Raw genomic sequence first — 20924 nt, 5'->3', positions numbered from 1 at the left:
TGACAGAGGGAAGAAAGGAGGTAGGGAGGAGGTGGAGAGGGAGAAGAAAGTGATGGATAGGGTACATATATGGTGTATGGAGAGCAGAAGAGCCAATAATAGTTTTTGGGGGATGATATTAAGACGAATTGATGTAAATATCTAACAATATTAAAAAAATGTTAGTTATGTAACAGTACACATGGGGTTATTTGTTATGAAAATGAAACAATAAAAACCTTTAAAAAGGGGGGGGGCACTTATGATGTCTGGAGCTAAGCCCGAAGCTTCGTTTGCTGGAAGCTGCAACTAAACCAAAGGAAAAGATAGCTTGAGGGGGAAATGATGTGCAAATAGGAAAGGAGACACTGCCCTAAATGACTGCCAGCTTCATCCCATTAATAGAAGAATGAAATACGGGACAAAAAAACCGAAGCGCCCACCCACATTGCTTCCAAACACATCTACAGAGGAGATATTATTTTTCCATCTGCATTCTTGCAGTGCCTAAATCTCACTAGAGGGCAGAATTCCTCGGAGGAGCCAATTTCCAGAGGAGTTAAGATTCCACCATTGAATCTACCCAAAGGCAACTTGGTCAAAGTCTTTGGAGGGTGCTAGTTTGTAGAAAGCTGATCTAAAGAGTCCTGCATTTAAGCAGTTGCCTCTCAATTCCTCTCCCAAGCACAGAAAGGAGCAGACCTGGAGACCACCCACTTACCTGTAGCCCTCAGCTGCTGTCTTCCTTGCCTGGGACTCCTATTTCTTCCCACATCAGAGTCACATGAGGTGCTCACTACATACAGTAATGTTTGTCCCTATATTCCCTCTGTAATGTGTTTGTAATGAAAGTTGCACTGGATTGTTTTCTTTGCAGGTATAATTCAAGTTCCTGGTCATCCCCTTTAAAGCTATTTCTTTATTATAGCAATAGCATTTAGACACATATATCACCAGAGAACCCTTTATAGCAGTCTTGGTTTACAGAGTCAGCATATAGCCCCCAACAATAATTTACGAATCTCAGCTGGATGGAAGGCGGTCAATCTCAAGCGCCATCAGGATCAAATTGCAGGTGTGGTTAATGTCAGCTAGCAATACTGCATTATAAGCGCTGTGCCAGTGGGGCATCTGTCATTATTCCCCTACCTTTATTTTTTTTTGCATCTACCTGTTCTACTGGTTGAGATGGAGGGGCATCCTCCTTGCCCATTCCTTTAAATTTTACTGATAGGAGCTTAAGAATGAACATTTTCTACTGCAGCTCCAGCCCTATGGGAACTCTTTCTCATAAACTATTTGATGGGAACCCTCTTTCCTATGAAATTTGACAGGATTTTCTCCTTCTAAAGGTTTCCTCTGTCCGGGCATGTCCGACTCTAGGAGTCAGTGTTCATCTCTATTTCTTAGTTGAATTTTGTTCCTGGGCAGGTTTCTTTTGCCGGCCAAATATAGGCCTTCACTTGTCATCCCTGTGTGGAAGGGAACAACTGCATTGGGCCACAGAAAGGAAGCTCAGAAGGGCTTGGATCTCCCAACACAGATCTCCTCCTTCACGCTTAATAATAACACGTTTGATTAAAAACAATCAGCTGAGAAATTAAAATGGTTAATTTCTCAGCTGGGCTTGGAATAATCAGAAATGATTATTGATGATTTCTCTACACACATCAAATTACACCTCATGGAATATCTTCTGTACAATAAGAGAGGAATTTTGTCTGAAACACTGTCAGCAATCTAGGCATTAAATGGTTTCTCGCTGATGTGTAACCTTACATGATATATAAGGCTAGACCTGATACTGAAATCTTTCCCACAATCTTGACATTCATTATGGTCTTGCTCCTGTGTGAGTCCTCTGGCGTTTCACCAGGTTCGAATTCCAATTGAAACTTCACAATCCAGCCACTCATATGGTTTGTTGCCTCGGTGAGTTCTCTGGTGTACCACCAGCTTAAAATTCGAAAAGAAACCTTTCCCACAATCAGGACACTTATATGGTTTCTCTCCTGTGTGTTTTCTGGTGTCCTACCAGGTGGGAATTTTGACTGAAACTTTTCCCACAATGCAGGCACTCATACGGTTTCTCTCCTGTGTGAATCCTCTGGTGTTTCACCAGTTTGGACTTCTGAGTGAAACTTTTTCCACAATCGTGACACTTATATGGTTTCTCTCCTGTGTGAGTCCTCTGGTGTGTCACCAGGTTGGAACCCTGAGTGAAACGTTTCCCACAGTCTGGACACTCATATGGTTTGTTGCCTGTGTGAGTTCTCTGGTGTAGCACCAGGGAAGAATTCCGAAAGAAACCTTTCCCACAATCAGAACACTCATATGGTTTTTCTCCAGTGTGAGTCCTCTGATGTATCACCAAGTCAGAATTTCGAATGTAACTTTTCCCACAATCCGGACACTCATATGGTGTCTCTCCTGTGTGAGTTCTTTGGTGTTCCACCAGGTGGGAATTTTGATTGAAATGTTTCCCACAGTCCACACACTCATATGGTTTCTCTCCTGTGTGAATGCTCTGGTGTATCAGCAGATTGAAATTCTTACTGAAACTTTTCCCACAAATAGGACACTCATATGGTTTCTCTCCCGAGTGAGTCCTCTGGTGTATAAGCAAGTCATAATTATGAGTGAAACTTTTCCCACACTCTAGACACTCATATGGTTTTTCTCCAGTGTGAATCCTCTGATGTTTCACCAGGTGGGAATTATTCTGGAAACATTTCCCACAATCCAAACACTCGTATGGTTTTTCTCCTGTGTGAGTTCTCCGGTGTATCACCAGGTTGGAATTCCGACAGAAACCTTTCCCACAATCAGGACACTTATATGGTTTCTCTCCTGTATGAGTCCTCTGGTGTATCACCAGCTCAGAATTCCATGTGAATTTTTTCCCACAATCAGGACATTCAAAGTGTTTCTCGCCACTGCAAGTCCTCTTCTGTTTCATCAAATTGGTCTGCATTGTAAATCTTCTGACACATTGGGAGCACTTCTCTGCGGTATGGGTCCTTCCATTAATCATGAAGAAGATTTTTGGAGTAAAGCTTTTGCTTCATTGCAAATATTTCTATGGCGCTTCATTTCGTGGATCTTCTTATGCATAGTCAGCTGTGATTTACAATGTGTTCGCTCCCACACATTAAGCTGCCTGTGTTGTTTTTCCAACACTGATATTCTTGGATTTTTGTACAGGCCAAAAATATTTGTGATCTCTTACTTGGTGGTTGGTTGATTCAAGCTATTATTTCCTTCCTCAAAGGCTTTAAATAATACATGCCCAAATTTCCAAGGGACCTTTTCCTCCTTCCCACTGACTTCCAGGTATTTGCACTTTTTCTTTATTCCGATATCATCCCCCTTGACTTCTTAGTAACAGTTGCTTCAAATCCACATATTTTTTTCCAGCTGAAAAGTTTTTGTTATTGGCTCCCTTGTCTTTTATCTGCTGAGGAATGAAAAGAGGTTTTAACTTTCCAAAATAAATGTATTTGATGGCTTGTTTTCCTTTTTAATGATGCTTCTCAGTTTCTGTTTTCCACAGTAATCTCCTTGGCATTCTCTTTGTCTGTAAGATTCATATCAATGAGTTAGTTTTCTTATTGTCTAAAAAATGGCTGCAGAACACATAAAATGGGGAAACCACCGGCATATATTAATATGAAAAAATTAAAATCATAGTTTCAGTTCTAACATTAACTATGATTCATTTGGCATATAGCAGACTAGCAAGATCCAAGTTCAAATATCGGGTCAATTATAATATTCTCTTTTTGGCTTGGATAAATCACACGGTTATGCTTGCACAGAAATAAAAACCTATGAATTTATCTAGGTAGGCAATCTAGGTGTAGCAGTGTGCAAAATGTCCCAAAAGTGCATTCACTTTTTTTATTTAAATTTACAAAGGTGGGCACATATAAAAAATGAAATGGTGCCCAAATGCTATGCAAGATTTAAAGCATCCGCATTCCCCGTGAAACTGATGGGCGCTTAAGAAATAGAAAGAACATATGAAGATTTCTTGAAATCTGCCACTTCCCAGCAGAAAATGACAGGCAGCAGTTTTAAATCGCGCAGCCCCAGAGGAATAAAATTTGGGGAGGGGAAGAAGATACAGAACAGCAGCCACGTTAAGGCCGTGGAGGAAGCCAAAGGGCCCGACTTGCTTGCTGCTTCTCCTCCGAACTGCCCTCCACTCACCTCCCAGGAGCCGCTTCGACCCTCCAAACAGCACAAGAGGCTCCGCCGACACCAAAACACTCCCGTGGGTGAGCAGGAAGAGGAAGTTCTTCTGCCTTTCGCCTCCTCTCCTCCACGTCTTCTCTAGGAATACGGATCCTGGGCGAATCAATAAACTCTCTAGGAATACAATACTCTATCATATCAACTCGTTCCAGTCCAGCTCAGCTCCTCCTGCTTTCCTAGAATACCTCTGCCGCCGTTGTACCGTACCTTATTCCTGGCCGCGAGTGGTGCGCCATCTAGCGACACATGGCGGAAGCATTGATTCGGTGCTTCCTTGTGTGGACCATCAAATCCTATTCGACTCCCGTTAAGCTGATTGATAGCTTTTCTCCCTGAAGCTCCATCACCAAACCTTTCCTTCCAGGTCTCCCGAGAGGGCATTCATAGCCCTTGGAGCTGAGTCCGAAGCTTCCTTTGCCAGAAACGGCAACTAAACCAAAGGAAAGATCCATTTTGGGGGTGGGTGGAGTGCTAGAAATGACGTACAAATAGGAAGGGAGAAAGTGCATCTCCCTTGGTTCCAGCCACTTTTTCCTCTAGGTGGTGTGCAAGGTAACTCCTCAGAACTTGCCTCTGTAACTTGATGAAGCTGTAAGAACGAAGCTTGACTTCTCGTCTCTGTGGTTTTATTTTCATTTATTTCCATTTTTAGCTAACAAGCTGGGTATTCCTTATTGGTGCCCCACCCCTGCTTAGCAATGGAAATTCTGGCACCAATTCCTGTCGCAACCAGAGAATTATCCATATTTATTTTCCAAGCTCAAGAGAGGCTGGAAAAGTAATTCCCTTCTCTTCTGGACAATTAGGATCCTGGCTGGCTTTATGCCTTCAACAGTAGTTTTTAATGCTTAAGAAAACCATGAGAGATTTTCCTGGCAGAGCAGTTCAAGGCTTTGCTGCAGATTAAGATCACTTATAAGTTCATCTGAAGAGGCAAGGAAAGTTTGGCAGCCTGGGACTTTAATTCACTCTCTGCTTGCAGCTCTGACTTTGCCACCCAGAGAAAAGGCTGTTCAGGAGGAAAGTCACTGGGCCCTTCTCAGTCTGGCTTCACCAAAACGGCATTGGTTGCAATTCTCATGGATTGTAGCTAGGAAGTCAGCCGTTTCCATTGCAGACCCTGTCCTACGAGACACTCTTCCCTCTGAAGTTGGTCAGGCCTTACCCTTCTAGTTTTCCATAAAGCATCAAAGATATCCCTTTCCCCAAAAAATATTGGGACAAGAAGAGGTGCCTGCACACCAGAAGCTTGATTTGGGACCAGGATTTTGTTTTTATACATTCGGTTTTAATACAGTTTTTAAGTTAATTACTGATTCAGAGGCAGCCAGTGTTTGTTATAAGACAAGTAGCAACGTAAATATTTGAAATAAATCAGAGGAAAAAGAGATGACTCCAAAAAAATTGCCCCGCTGAGGCTGCCCATCTGCAAGTTACTTGAGGCACTGAAGGTCTATGCATTTCTTGATTAAATTTATATGCCGCTAATCCTGAGGCTAACATCTGCAGTTTAACTCCTTGCAAGGAGAAAAATTGGGGCAAGAATAACACCAGGCATGAACATAGTAAGGCCAGGGGGCCCAGTTAACTTCTAAATTGAACAAGAGCAATCTCCTTTTTGGCGCTCCCTGACCATCAAAATTTCATCCATCTTGCTAAAAGTGCCCTATACAGGTAATCCCCACGAGCATTCATTCATTTAGCGCCCATTTCAGGTGCTCCATCAGCCGAGAGCTCAGAGAAGGGGTGGGGGTGTGGCCATTGTTATCCGAGAGTCTTTAGTACCTCGTAGGATCCCTGCTCCGGAGCTTGTCGGGTGTGAGTCCCTGCTGCTGAAGTTGGACCTAAAGGGTCAAGTGGGCCTGCTGCTAACGTACCTGCCTCCCAACAGCCTTGCAGCAGCCCTCCCCTCACTCGAGTCGGTAGCCGAGCTGGCAATTGAGTTCCCCAGGCTCATGGTTCTGGGGGATTTCAATTTGCCTTCGCTCGGTGACCACTCTAATGGAGCGCAGGAGTTCAGGGCTTCCATGACAGCCATGGGCTTGACCCAAGTAATTCGGGGCCCAACCCACTCAGCGGGTCACACGCCCGACCTCGTATTTCTCTCGGAGCAGTGGACTTGTGATCTTGGTCTGAGGGGTAGTGAGATCGTACCCGTCGTGGTCAGACCACTACCTACTGAGGCTTGACTTTCGGAGACCAAACCCCCACTGTAGGGAGGAGGAACCGACCAGGTGGTTCCGCCCCAGGCGACTTATGGACCCTTTGGGATTCCAGACGGAACTTGGGGTTATTCCTGATACCCTCGCCCGCAGTCCGGTGGAGACTCTGGTTGCTGCTTGGAACTCGGCAGCGACGGAGTCTCTTAACCGGATTGCGCCTCTACGGCCGCTCTGAGGCAGTGGATCCAGGAGGGCCCCTTGGTTTACCGAGGAACTCCGGGAGATGAAGCGCCAGAAGAGACGCCTAGAGCACCAATGGAGGTCCAGTAAATCCGAATCGAAACGAGCACTTTTAACATCCTGCATCAGAGAGTACATCCGGGCAATCAGGACGTCAAAAAGAACTTACATTGCCACTCTGATTGCTTCCGCCCAGCCGCCCTGTTTAGGATAACCCGTTCCCTCCTAAATAGGGATACGGGTGATCCGTTACAGGGCAGGGCTGAGGACTACGTCCAGTTCCTTGCGGATAAAGTTGCTCAGTTTCTGGCGGACCTGGACTCCAATTCTGCAGATCCAGCCAAGGCACCAAGGGATATTCTGGTAGATCATCGCTGGATTGATTTTCAAGCTGTTACCCCCGAGGACGTGGACAAGGCCATGAGAGCTGTAGGTGCCTCCACATGTGTACTGGACCCGTGCCCCTCCTGGCTGGTTGTTAACAGCAGGGAGGTGACACGGGGCTGGATCCAGGTGGTTGTTGCCGCCTCCCTCTGGGAGGGAGTCTTTCCCCCCGCCTTAAAGGCGGCGGTGGTGAGACCCCTCTGAAGAAACCATCTTTGGATCCAGACGTTCTTAACAACTATCGTCCAGTCTCCAACCTCCCCTTTGTGGGGAAGGTTGTTGAGAAGGTGGTGGTCTTTCAGCTCCAGTGGTCCTTGGAGGAAGCCAGTTATCTTGATCCATTCCAGTCTGGCTTCAGGCCTGGCTACAGCACAGAAACCGCTTTGGTTGCATTGACCGATGATCTCTGGCGAGCCAGGGATGGAGGCCATGCCTCCATCCTGGTGCTCCTTGACCTCTCTGCGGCTTTCGATACCATCGACCATGGTATCCTTCTGCGATGACTGTGGGAGGTGGGGGTGGGAGACACTGTTGTACGGTGGTTCTCCTCTTACCTCTTGGACAGGTCGCAGTCGGTGTTAGTCGGAGGGCAGAGATCGACCCCTAGGCCCCTAACATATGGGGTGCCACAGGGTTCGGTCCTGTCCCCCCTACTTTTTAATATCTACATGAAACCGCTGGGCGAGATCATTCAACAGCACGGGATAAAATACCACCAGTATGCGGACAATACACAGTTGTATCTGTCCGCCCCATGCCAATTCAATGAAGCGATGGATGTGATGAGCCAGGGCCTTGAGGCTGTTAGAGACTGGATGTGGGTTAACAAGCTTGTACTCAATCCAGATAAGACCGAGTGGCTGCTGTGCTTCCCTCCCAATAATTGGCCAAGTGTTCCATCTCTCAGGCTGGGGGGGGGGGTCAAATACTACGCCCCTCAGATAGGGTCCGCAACTTGGGAGTCCTCCTGGACCCACAGCTGACTTTTGAACACCATTTGTCAGCTGTGACCAGGGGGGCATTTGCCCAGGTTCGCCTGGTGCACCAGTTGCGTCCCTACCTGAACCGGGAGGCCCTCACAACAGTCACTCATGCCCTTGTGACCTCTAGACTGGACTACTGCAACGCGCTCTACATGGGGCAACCCTTGAAGAGCATTCGGAGACTTCAGCTTGTCCGGAATGCAGCCGCGCGAGCAATCGTGGGTGCACCTCGGTTCACCCACGTAACACCTATCCTCCGCGAGCTGCACTGGCTGCCTATTGGTCTCCAGATAAGCTTCAAGGCACTAGTCGTCACTTATAAAGCCCTTCATGGTATTGGACCTGGGTACTTGAGAGACCGCCTGCTGCCAATCACCTCCACTATACCGATTAGATCCCACAGATTAGGCCTCCTCCGAATTCCATCCGCCGGCCAGTGCCGACTGGCGATTACTCAGAGGAGAGCCTTCTCTGTGGCTGCTCCGACCCTCTGGAACGAACTCCCCGTGGAGATTCGAACCCTCACCACCCTCCAGGCCTTCCGCAAAGCCCTTAAAACCTGGCTGTTCCGACAGGCCTGGGGCTAAAGAGCTGTTGCCCCCGTCTCGAATGGTATGACCGTTGTGTGTTTTTAAATTATGAATTGTTATGTTCTGTCTTTTATTTTCTGTCTGTACCCCCCTTCCCTGATTTGAATTGTGAGCCGCCCTGAGTCCCCTTCGGGGGGGAAAGGGCAACATATAAATATAATAAATTCAATTCAATTCAATTTCTACAGAGTAGATTATACTTCCCTGGACTGAACCGGTGTATAATTTGGAGGTATTCCTTGACTCACGGCTCCTGCTTGAGGAGGACGTAACTTGAGAAAGGGCTGTGCAGATTCATCTAGTGTGCCAATTGTGCCCCTTTTTTTGACCACGAGGCCTTGGACATAGTTCACTTCCTATTTGGATCACTGCACTGGACCACCCAAAAATTCAAATAGGCAAGAATGCAGCAATGCATACAGTAATGAGTGTCCCCATATTCCCTGTTTTCTTTACAGGTATAATTCAAGTTACTGGCCATCCCCTTTAAAAGCTATTTCTTTATTATAGCAATAGCATTTAGGCACATGTATCACCAGAGGACCCTTTATAGTAGTCTTGGTTTACAGAGTCAGCATATAGCCCCCAACAATCATTTTATGGATCTTAGCTGGATGGAAGGCTGTCAATCTCAAGCACAGTCAGGATCAAATTGCAGGCTGTGCTTAGTGTCAGCTACCAATAGTGCATTATAAGCACGGTCATTATTCCACCTTTTTTTTTTTTTGCATCTCTCTGTTTTACTGGTTGAGATGGAGGGGGGGCATTCTCCTTGTCCATTCCTTTAAATTTTGCTGATAGGAGCTTAAAAATGAACCTTTTCTACTGCAGCTCCAGCCCTATGGGTATATTTCTCATAAACTATTTCATGGGAACACTCTTTCCTACAAAACTTGACAGGCTTTTTTCCTCTTAAGGTTTCCTCTGTCCGGTCATGTCCTACTCTAGGAGTCAGTGCTCATCTCTATTGCTTAGCTGAATTTGTTGCTGGGCAGATTTCTTTTGCCGGCCAAATATAGGCCTTCACCTGTCATCCCTGTGTGGAAGGGAACTGCACTGGTCCACAGAAAGGAAGCTCAGAAGAGCTTGGATCTCCCAACACAAATCTCCTTCATGTTTAATAATAAAAACAATCAGCTGAGAAATTAAAATGGTTAATTTCTCATCTGAGCTTGGCATGAGAGATCAGAAATGATATTGATAATTTCTGTACACACATCAAATTACACTTCATGGAATAACTTCTGTACAATAAGAGAGGAATTTTGTCAGGAACACTAGGCATTAAAATGGTTTTCCCCTGATGTGTAACCTTACATGATTTATAAGGCTAGACCTGATACTGAAATCTTTCCCACAACACTGACATTCGTTATGGTCTCGCTCCTATGTGGGTCCTCTGGTGTTTCACCAGTTTGGAATTCTGAGTGAAACTTTTTCCACAATCCTGACATTCATATGGTTTCTCTCCTGTGTGAGTTCTCTGGTGTATCACCAGGTTGGAACTCTTGAGTGAAACATTTCCCACAGTGCAGACACTCATATGGTTTGTTCCCTGTGTGAGTTCTCTGGTGTAGCACCAAGTGAGAATTCCAACAGAAACCTTTCCCACAATCAGGACACTTATATGGTTTCTCTCCTGTGTGAGGTCTCTGGTGTATCACAAGCTTCGAATTCTGAATGAATTTTTTACCACACTCCAGACACTCATATGGTTTCTCCCCTGTGTGAGTGCTCTGGTGTATCACCAGACTGAAATTCTTACTGAAACTCTTCCCACAATCAGGACATTTATATGGTTACTCTCCTGTGTGAGTTTTCTGGTGTCCCATCAGGTGGGAATTTCGACTGAAACTTTTCCCACAATCCAGGCACTCATATGGTTTCTCTCTCGTATGAATCCTCTGGTGTTTCACCAGTTGGGAATTTTGAGTGAAATTTTTTCCACAATCCAGACATTCATATGGTTTCTCGCCTGTGTGAGTCCTCTGGTGTATCACAAGGTTGGAACTCTGAGTGAAACATTTCCCACAGTCCAGACACTCATATGGTTTGCTGCCTGTGTGAGTTCTCTGGTGTAGCACCAGGTGAGAATTCCGACAGAAACCTTTCCCACAATCAGGACACTTATATGGTTTCTCTCCTGTATGAGTCTTCCGGTGTATGAGAAGGTTGGAATTCTGCTTGAAACTCTTCCCACAATCCGAACACTTATATGGTGTCTCCCCTGTGTGAGTTCTTTGGTGTTCTACCAGGTGGGAATTTCGATTGAAATGTTTTCCACAGTTCATGCACTCATATGGTTTCTCTCCTGTGTGAGTGCTCTGGTGCATCACCAGATTGAAATTCTTACTGAAACTTTTCCCACAATCAGGACATTCATATGGTTTCTCTCCCGAGTGAGTCCTCTGGTGTATAAGCAAGTCGTAATTCTGAGTGAAACTTTTCCCACACTCTAGACATTCATATGGTTTTTCTCCTGTGTGAGTCCTCTGGTGTTTCACCAGGGCGGAATTCCAATTGAAACTTTTACTACAATCCAGACACGCGTATGGTTTGCTACCTGTGTGAGTTCTCTGGTGTACTACCAGCTTAGAATTCCAAAAGAAAGCTTTTCCACAATCTGGACACTTATATGGTTTCTCTCCTGTGTGAGTTCTCTGGTGTTCCACCAGTTGGGATTTTCGACTAAAACTTTTCCCACAATCCAGGCACTCATATGGTTTCTCTCCTGTGTGAATCCTCTGGTGTATCACAAGGTTGTAATTCTGAGTGAAACTTTTCCCACAATCCTGACACTCATATGGTTTATCTCCGGTGTGAGTCCTCTGGTGTATCAACAGGCTGGCATTCTGAGTGAAACTTTTCCCACAGTATAGACACTCATATGGTTTCTCTCCCATGTGAGTCCTCTGGTGTTTTATTAGGTTGGCTTTCTGAGTGAAGCATTTCCCACAATACAGACACTCATATGGTTTCTCTCCCATGTGAGTTCTCTGATGCTTCATCAGATCAGACTTCCAAGTATAAATTTTCCCACAATCAGGACACCTATACGGAATCTCTCTAGTGTGAGTCCTATGGTGTATCTCCAGGTGGGAGGTCCAAGTGAAATTTTTTCCATAATCAGGACATTCAAAGGCTTTTCCCCCAAGTGGGAATCCTCTTATGTCTCACCAGGGTGAACTGGCGTATAAAGCTTTTGCCACATTGCGACCACTTGTAGGTCTACTCTCCAGAGCTGTTGTGAGTAAAATGTTTGTTGCACTAGAAGCATTTGTATGGATTTTCATTTATATGGACCCCCTCTTGCATTATTATCTGTGATCTGTAACCTGTTGTTTTTTCCACAATAGGCCGTATGTGTGTTTTCCTAACACTGATATTCTTGCATACTTGAGGCGGCCAAAAATATTTCTTATCTGCAGGTACTTCGGTTTAAGCCATTCTTTCCTTCCACAAAAACTTTCATTAATGCCGTTCCATTTTGGCTTTCCAAGGGAAATTTTCCTTCCGTATGACTTCCAGTGATTTCTACTTTTTCTGAATTTGGAAATTATCCCCTTTGACTTTACATGTGATCTTTCCTTGTGTCCAACATACTCTATTGTTTCCAGCTCAAAACTTAATTCTTGTTACTGTTTCCCTTGTTTCTTATCTTCTGAGGAAAGAAAAGAGTTTTTATACTTTCTGCAGGAAAGTAAACGTTGGAAAAAATGTTGATTTTTTTGTTTTTGTTTTAACTCTGCTTCTCATTCTCTGTTATTCACAGACCTCTTCTTAGCATCTTCTTTGCCTGTAAGATCCATATTAATAAGTTAGTTTCATTATTCTTTAAAAATGATTGCAGTAACATGAGGAAACACCCAAAAAAGCCCAAATATGTTACCATGGAAAACATCAAAAAGGTACTTTAACGTTAATAATAATAAAGGTTAAAGTTACATATAAAAATATTAGTTCAAATTTCCACTCAATAATTTTATTTTTGTATTGTGTAAATCATTATTAGCATTGAAAATTGTTATAAAATATTCCTGAAAATACTGCAGATTATACAGATACACCTATATGCACACGTAAAAACACATCTATGAATTTGTGTATGTAGAAAAACTCTTTGTTTATTTCAGTCTTCAAAATGTCCCAGAAGGGTATTCTCTCAAATTCTTTGATCTAATTTTAGAAAGGTGGGACACTAAGAGATGAAATGATGCCCAAATCCTATACAAGATTCTGTTTTGACAGGTCAATAAAACGGGTGAATAAAATCAGAAGGAATCAGGTGTTGTGTGAAGACTGAGGGAGATGGAAGGTTAAGGAACATGAAACAGAAATCACTATAAAGACTTTTTAAATTCCCCAAATCTCCCATTGGTAAAATCACAGGCAGCGGTTTTAAATCGAGCAGCCCAGAGGAACAAAATTCGGGGAGGGAAAGAATATTTGGCAGAAGCCGATACGTTTTAACCTGTTTGCTTAATCTGCTTCATACACCGTCGAGGAACCCAAAGGGCCCAACTTGCTCCCGGCTTCTCCTCCGACCTGCCCACCACTCACCTCCCAGAAGTTGCTTCGACGCTCCGAACGGCAAGAGGTTCCGCCGACGCCATTATCCTCCCCTTGCTGAGCCGGAAGAGGAAGTATCTCTGCCTTTCGCGTCCTCTCCGCCATATCCTTTCTTCTTCTTGTTGGGCCATAACCGTCAATGGATGTTGGCTATCCTATCTAGCAAACTAATACTCTATCGCCTCAACTCGTTCAAGCTAAGGCTCTCTCCCTTCCTGCAGATGTACAGTATCTGCTTTGGAGCCGCGGATATTGCTTCTCTGAAGAGCGCCGTCTAGCGACATAAAACGGAAGAACAGGCTCGTTCTATCCTAAGGCGTTTGAAGATGTTCTCATTGATTCCGTGCTTCCTTAAGTGCCATCAAGTCCTATTCGACTCCCATGGAGCTCATCGATAGCTTTCCTCCCTGAGGCTCCATCCCAAACCTTTTCTTTCAGGTCCCCCGAGAGGGCATCCATTGTCCTTGGAGCTGAGCCCGAAGTTTCTTTTACCAGAAGCGGCAACTAAACCAAAGGAAAGATCCCTTGGGAGAGGGGTGTGTGGCATGATGTGCAAATAGGAAAGGAAACATTGGCCTAAATGATTGCCAGCTTCATCCCATTAATAGAAGAATAAAATATGTGGCAGAACCTTGAAGCGCCCACCCACATTGCTTCCAAACATTTCTACAGAGTAGATTATTTTCCCATCTGCATTCTTGCAGGGGCTAAATGTCATTAGAGGGCAGAATTCCTCCAAGCAGCCTTCCCAGTTTCGAGAGGAGTTAAGTCAAAATCTTTGGAGGGTGCTAGTTTGTAGAAAGCTGATCTAAAGAATCCTGCATTTAAGCAGTTTCCTCTCAATTCCTCTCCCAGGCCAAGAAAGGAGCAGGCCTGGAGACTACCCACTTGGCCTTAGCTCTCAGCTGCTGTTCTCCTACCCTGGGACTCCTATATCTTCCCACATCAGAGTCACATGAAGTGTTCACTTAACGACCCGCATGGTCTTGGAGATATAGGAAGAAGTGGAACAGCTGAAATTTCCCTCATTAAATGTTCTGGTAATGTGATGTCACATTTTATAAACTCATTTAAGTGTTTTGGTGGATCAGTAGTGAAATTCATTTTTTTTTACTACCGGTTCAGTGGGCGTGGCTTGGTGGGCATGGCAGGACAAGGATACTGCAAAATCTCCATTCCCATCCAACTTCAGGGAAGTTTACTGCAAAATCCCCATTTCTTCCCAAACAGCAGGGACTTGGGGGCAGAGAATAGATGGGGGTGGGGTGAACCAGAGGTGGTATTTGCCAGTTCTCCAAGCCACTCATAATTTCTGCTACCGGTTCTCCAGAATCTTTCAGAACCTGCTGAATTTTACTCCTGATCTTCTCTACCTTCCTGGCTGGTTCCACTTGGAGAAGTGGAGAGGAATGGCTGAATCCCAGGGCCCTGCAATATTGGGTGGCCTGGGACCTAACCCTTTTGCTCCTCCTTTTAACATTTAGTTGAAACCGCCCAAGGAGGCCATCCATCTTATGATACCCCATTAAGTACCTCCAGCCAGCCAGAGTGATGCCCGGAGACTACCAACTTCAATTCAACCCTGGCAAGATGGAGTATTCATGTGTTTTTGCCTCTCCCCTCCCCACTTCTTGTCCAGATGACGTTTCATCTTTGACTCTGGACAGACTGCTACTTCCCTGGACTGAACCGTAATTTGGAGGTATTCCTGGAGTCATGGCTCCTGCTTGAGGAGGACATAACTTGGGGAAGGGCTGTGCAGATTCATCTAGTGTGCCAATTGTGCCCCTTTTCTGGACCAGGAGGCCTTGCACATAGTTCACCTCCTATTTGGATCACTGCACTGGACCACCCAAAAATTCAAATGCTCCAGAGTGCAGCCGTGCATACAATAATGAGTGACCCCATATTTCCTATGTAAAGTGTTTATGATGAGAGCTGCACTAGATTGTTTTCTTTACAGGTACAATTCAATTACTGGTCATCCCCTTAAAAAGCTATTTCTTTATTATAGTAATAGCATTTAGACACTTATACCACCACAGAAGGCTTTATTGCAGTCTTTGTTTACAGCAGGGGTAGTCAACCTTTTTATACCTACTCCCCACTTTTGTATTTCTGGTAGTATTAAATTTTCTAACCGCCCACCAGTTCAACAGTAATGGTGATTTATAAAGTAGGGAAATAACTTTACTTTATAAAATTTATAAAGCAGAGTTACAGCAAACCCCTACCACCCACCATGAAAGCTGGAATGCCCACTAGTGGGCGGTAGGGACCAGGTTGACTACCACTGGTATACAGAGTCGGCATATGCCCCCAACTATCTGGGTCCTCATTTTACGAATCTCAGAAGAATGGAAGGCTGTCAATCTCAAGCCCAGTCAGGATCAAATTGCTGGCTGTGGGCAGAATCAGCTGGCAATACTGCATTCTAAGCACTGAGCCAGTAGGAAACTTGTCATTATTCTCCCACCTTTATTATTTTGCATCTACCTGTTCTACTGGTTGAGGTGGGAGGGAGGGGCATGCTCCTTGTCCATTCCTTTAAAGTTTGCTGATAGGAGCTTTAAAAACGAATGTTTTTTTACTGCAGCTCCAGCCCTATGGGAACTCTTTCCCATAAAATTTTGCCACCCTTTTTTCCTCCTAAAGGTTTCCTCTGTCCAATCTATTCTAGGAGGCGGTGCTTATCTCTGTTTCTAGCTGAAGGAGCCAGTTTATGTGGCTCTAAACAGAGGTGCACAGCATGCTGTTTACCATTCCACCAAAGTGATACCTATTTATCTACACACATTTGCATACTTTCAAAGAGTTGGTGCAGTGGCCTAGAGGTCTTGCCTCATCATCAAGAGCCTGTGGGTTCGATATAGGTAGAGGCTGAAATTTCTCTCTCTGGGCACAATGAGTATGTATCTGCTGCAAATTCTGCATTAGGACAGGAAAGGCATCCGGCCAGTAAACACTCAGCTCCATTCCCAGACTCCACCTCTCAAAGGATTACAGGATCATTAAATAACACCCACCTCCCCACAAAAAAACAATTGCATGCTTTCAAACTGCTAGCTGTGTGCAGGAGTTGCAGCAAGTAACTAGTACCTTCACCCTGTTGTATGGCATGTGGGTTTCTAACCCAGGCTATCAATGTTACTGCTCACTTCCTCAGCATATTTAACTGCTGGACCATCATGCTCCTTTGATAGTGAGATAGGAAAGCATATGGATTTATATAAACAAATAATATTTCCTTTTTATTTCAGAGAGTGAAGCTGGCATACAAAGCTCTTCCGGGTAACATATTGGAGAAGAAAGAGGATCTTACTCATTTTAAATCCACCGAGTAGCCATACCTACCTGCCCAGAAATACTTCCTGCCTCTCGGTTGGCAATTTTAAATTAGCATCCAGTTGTTTCTGGCAGACACCTTCCTGCCCTAACCTAACACTGAACTGGAATTGTGGGTTTGTTCAAGGTCGTTGATTCTTAGGTTCTTCCCCCCCGTTTTTAATATAATAATACTAAACATTCTATAATGTTGAATCTAAATAATAAACATATTTTCATAAGTAACAAAACTGACCAGGAAGTGTCTTCAGACAACACTGGCTCTCTCAGGTAAGAAAAGAGAAGAGCACCACTCTCTAGATTTGGATACAATTGGTCAGAGGAAACCTTTCCCTTAATTATTATTTTAAACAGATAAAATAGAACAAGAACTAATAAACCAAAGCTACTTCCAATTTACCTTACAGTGACATAATTAGAAATATAAAATTGTATCTTACTCTATGGTCTATAAAAATAACTTTTTTTAACCAATAATTGGTTATTAATAAACTATGACATAACTTCATTTTTTTCTGTGTCACACAACCCTCTAAAGGGCTTTCAATCCAGCAAAGAATGTAGACAATGTCTTTTTCTCTGATTGCGGAAGTCGATTATTCATCTCAACAAATTCCATCATCTTCAAGAACCATTCCACCATTGTGATTAAATTGAGGCTTTCACTTTTGTGCATAGAATACAGGTGATCCTTCTTATGACGAGAATGGGGGCAGAAATGTTGGCCCTAAGTCATGTGGTCATAAAAGCAAGATACTCATGTGATGGCCTCTCTCAAAAACCAGATTCTGCCCCCTCCAAGTTGCGATCGCTAACAAACCATGTAAGTCAACAAGCAAACAGAACTAAAGTTGCCTGCCAAAAGAGGGCAGGCAGTTCCCCTCTATGTGCAAAAGGGAATTTCATAGCTGGGCTGGTTTCTTTCGGCAGCCAACCATAGGGATTTCACTGTCTTCCTTGTGTGGAAGGCAACAATTTGTACCGGGCCAGAAAAAGGAAGCTCAGAACGGGCTTGGATCTCCCAACAAGATCTCCTTCATGTTTGATAATAAGACATGTTTGAATAAAAATAATTTCTAAGTTGAGCTTGGAATGAGAGATCAGAAATGATATTAATGATTCCTCTACACACATCAAATTACACCTCATGGAATATTTTCTGTACGATAAGAGAGGAATTTTGTCTGAAACACTGTCAGCAATCTGGGCATTAAAATGGTTTCTCCCCTTACCACAATCCAGACACTGATATGGTTTGTTGCCCTGTGTGAGTTCTCTGGTGTAGCACCAGATAAGAATTCCGACAGAAACCTTTCCCACAATCAGGACACTTGTATGGTTTCTCTCCTGTATGAGTTCTTTGGTGGATCACCAGATCGAAATTCCTCCTGAAACCTTTCCACAATCAGGACACTCATGTGGTTTCTCTCCTGTGTGAATTCTCTGGTGTACACAGAAGGTTGGAATTCTGATTGAAACTCTTCCCACAATCCAGACACTCATATGGTTTCTCTCCTGTATGAGTTCTCTGGTGTATCACAGGTGGGAATTCTGACTAAAACATTTCCACAGTCCGGACACTTATATGGTTTATCTCCTGTGTGAGTGCTCTGGTGTATCACCAGATTGAAATTCTTACTGAAACTTTTCCCACAAACCGGACACTCATATGGTTTCTCTCCCAAGTGAGTCTTCTGGTGTATAACCAAATCGGAATTCCGAGTGAAACATTTGCCACACTCCAGACACTCATATGGTTTTTCTCCTGTGTGAGTCCTCTGATGTATCATCAGGGCAGAATTCCAATTGAAACTTTTATCACAATCCAGACATTGATATGGTTTATTACCTGTGTGAGTTCTCTGGTGTAGCACCAGATAAGAATTCCGACAGAAACCTTTCCCACAATCAGGACACTTGTATGGTTTCTCTCCTGTATGAGTTCTTTGGTGGATCACACAGATCGAAATTCCTCCTGAAACCTTTCCCACAATCAGGACACTCATGTGGTTTCTCTCCTGTGTGACTTCTCTGGTGTACCACCAGGTTAGAATTTGAAGAGAAATCTTTCCCACAATCAGGACACTTATACGGTTTCTCTCCTGTGTGAGTTCTCTGATGTATCACCAGTTCAGAATTCAATTGAAGCCTTTTCACAATCTGGACACTGATATGGTTTCTCTCTGTGTGAGTCCTCTGGTGAATCACAAGGTTAGGCATTCTGAGTGAAACTTTTCCCACAATACAGACACTCATATGGTTTCTCTCCTGAGTGAGTTCGCTGGTGTCTCACCAGTTTGGAAGTCTGACTAAAACCTTTTTCACAATGTGGACACTCATACAATCTCTCTCCCGTGTGAGTCCTCTTATGCTTCATCAGATCAGACTACCAAGTGTAAGTTTTCCCACAATCAGGACACTCATACAGCTTCTCTGCAGTGTGAGTCCTCTGGTGTATCACCAGGTGGGAATTCCGAGTGAAACTTTTTTTACACTCAGGACATTAAAAGGTTTTCACCCCATTGTGTCTCACCAGAGCGAACTGGCATGCTAAAGCTTTTGCCACAATGGGAACACTGGTAGTGCTTCCCTCCAGTGTGAGAGTTTCCATGAGGGAGCTGTTCTGAATAAAACCTTTGCTGCACTAGGAGCTTTTGTGTGGATTTTCACTTCTGTGGACTCTCTCTTGCATTATTAGCTGTGATCTGCAATCTGTTGTTTTTTCCACAATAGGCCCTATGTGTGTTTTTCTAACACTGATATTCTTGCATACTTGAGGAGGCCAAAAATATTTCTGATCTCTTACCTGCAGGTACTTTGGTTTAAGTCATCCATTCCTTCCACAAAGGTTTTCTTTAAAGCCATCCCCATTTTGGCTATCCAAGGGAACTTTTCTTTCCCACTGACTTCCAGTTATTTCCACTTTTTCTGAATATGGAAATTATCCCCTTTGACTTTTCATTTAATCGTTCCTTGAGTCCACATCCTCTATTGTTTCCATCTCAAAACTTTATCTTGTTACTCTTCCCCTTGTTTCTCATCTTCTGAGGAAAGAGAAGAGTTTTATACTTTCTGGAGGAAGTGGAAAAGATTTTGATTGGTTTTTTTGTTTTTGTTTTAAACTGCTTCTCATTCTCTGTTATTCACAGTCCTCTTCTAGTATCTTCCTTGTCTGTAAGATCCATATTAATGAGTTAGGTATGATTATTGTTTAAAAATGGCTTCAGAACACAAGGAAAAGGCAAAATAAGCCCCCAAAAACATTACATGGAAAAGTAGCAAAATGCTACCTTAATCTGTATAATCTGCTCAATCAAGTTTTCTTTTGCATTGTGTAATACATATACATATACATATATATACATACATACATATACATATATATATATACATATATATATATATATATACATACATACACATACACATATACATACATACATACATATACATGTACATATATATATATATATATATATATATATATATATATATATATATATATATATATATATATACACATATACACACATATACATACATATATATAGTTATAGTTATTATAAAATAGTCCTCAAAATACTGAATATTATATAGGTATGCACACATAAATACACATCTATGAATTTTTGTATGTAAAAAACCTATATTTCAGTTGCAAAATGCCCCAGAAAAGTGTTCTCTCAAATTCTTAGTTCTGATTTTAGAAAAGTGGGACACAAGATTCTGTTTTGCCCATGAAATTCCTCACTTGACAGGTCAATAAAACGGGTGAATAGAATCAGAAGGAATCAGGTGTTGTGTGAAGACTGAGGGAGATGGAAGGTTAAGGAACATGAAACAGAAATCACTATAAAGACTTTTTAAATTCCCCAAATCTCCCATTGGTAAAATCACAGGCAGCGGTTTTAAATCGAGCAGCCCCAGAGGAACAAAATTCGGGGAGGGAAAGAATATTTGGCAGAAGCCGACATTTTTTTAGCCTGTTGCTTCCTCTGCTTCATACGCCGTGGAGGAACCCAAAGAGACCGACTTTCCCCCGGCCTTCTCCTCCTACCGCCCACCACTCACCTCCCAGGAGCTGCTTCGACCCCTCCAAAAGGCACAAGAGCCTCCGCCGACACCATCGTGGCTGAGAAAGTTACTTTTGCCTTTCGCCTCCTCTCTTCTCCACATCCTCTCTAGCAATGCAATACTCTATCGTTCCAACCCATTCAATCTCAGCCTCTGCCCCTTCCCTAGAACACGTTGGTCGCCGCTGAACTGTATTCACTGTTTTCTACGATTGAATGCCGCTTATTGTAGATCGCCATCTAGTGACATAAGACCGAAAATCACACTCGTTCTTTCATTGAGTCCGGGCTTCCTCTCGACCATCAACTCCTTTTTTAAACTCCTACCTATCTTGTCAATAG

General features: G+C 43.5%; 1 pseudogene; it reads right to left on the bottom strand.

The window, feature by feature from the left end:
* Positions 1 to 92: 92 nt before the first annotated feature.
* On the bottom strand, positions 93 to 20749 carry LOC116504261 (annotated as a pseudogene).
* Between the last annotated feature and the right edge of the window lie 175 nt (positions 20750 to 20924).

The sequence above is a fragment of the Thamnophis elegans genome, chromosome 2 (assembly GCF_009769535.1).
Source record: "Thamnophis elegans isolate rThaEle1 chromosome 2, rThaEle1.pri, whole genome shotgun sequence".
Classification (NCBI taxonomy): Eukaryota; Metazoa; Chordata; class Lepidosauria; order Squamata; family Colubridae; genus Thamnophis; species Thamnophis elegans.
The sequence above is the reverse complement of the archived record's forward strand: the minus strand, read 5'-3'. Positions and strand labels throughout refer to the sequence as shown.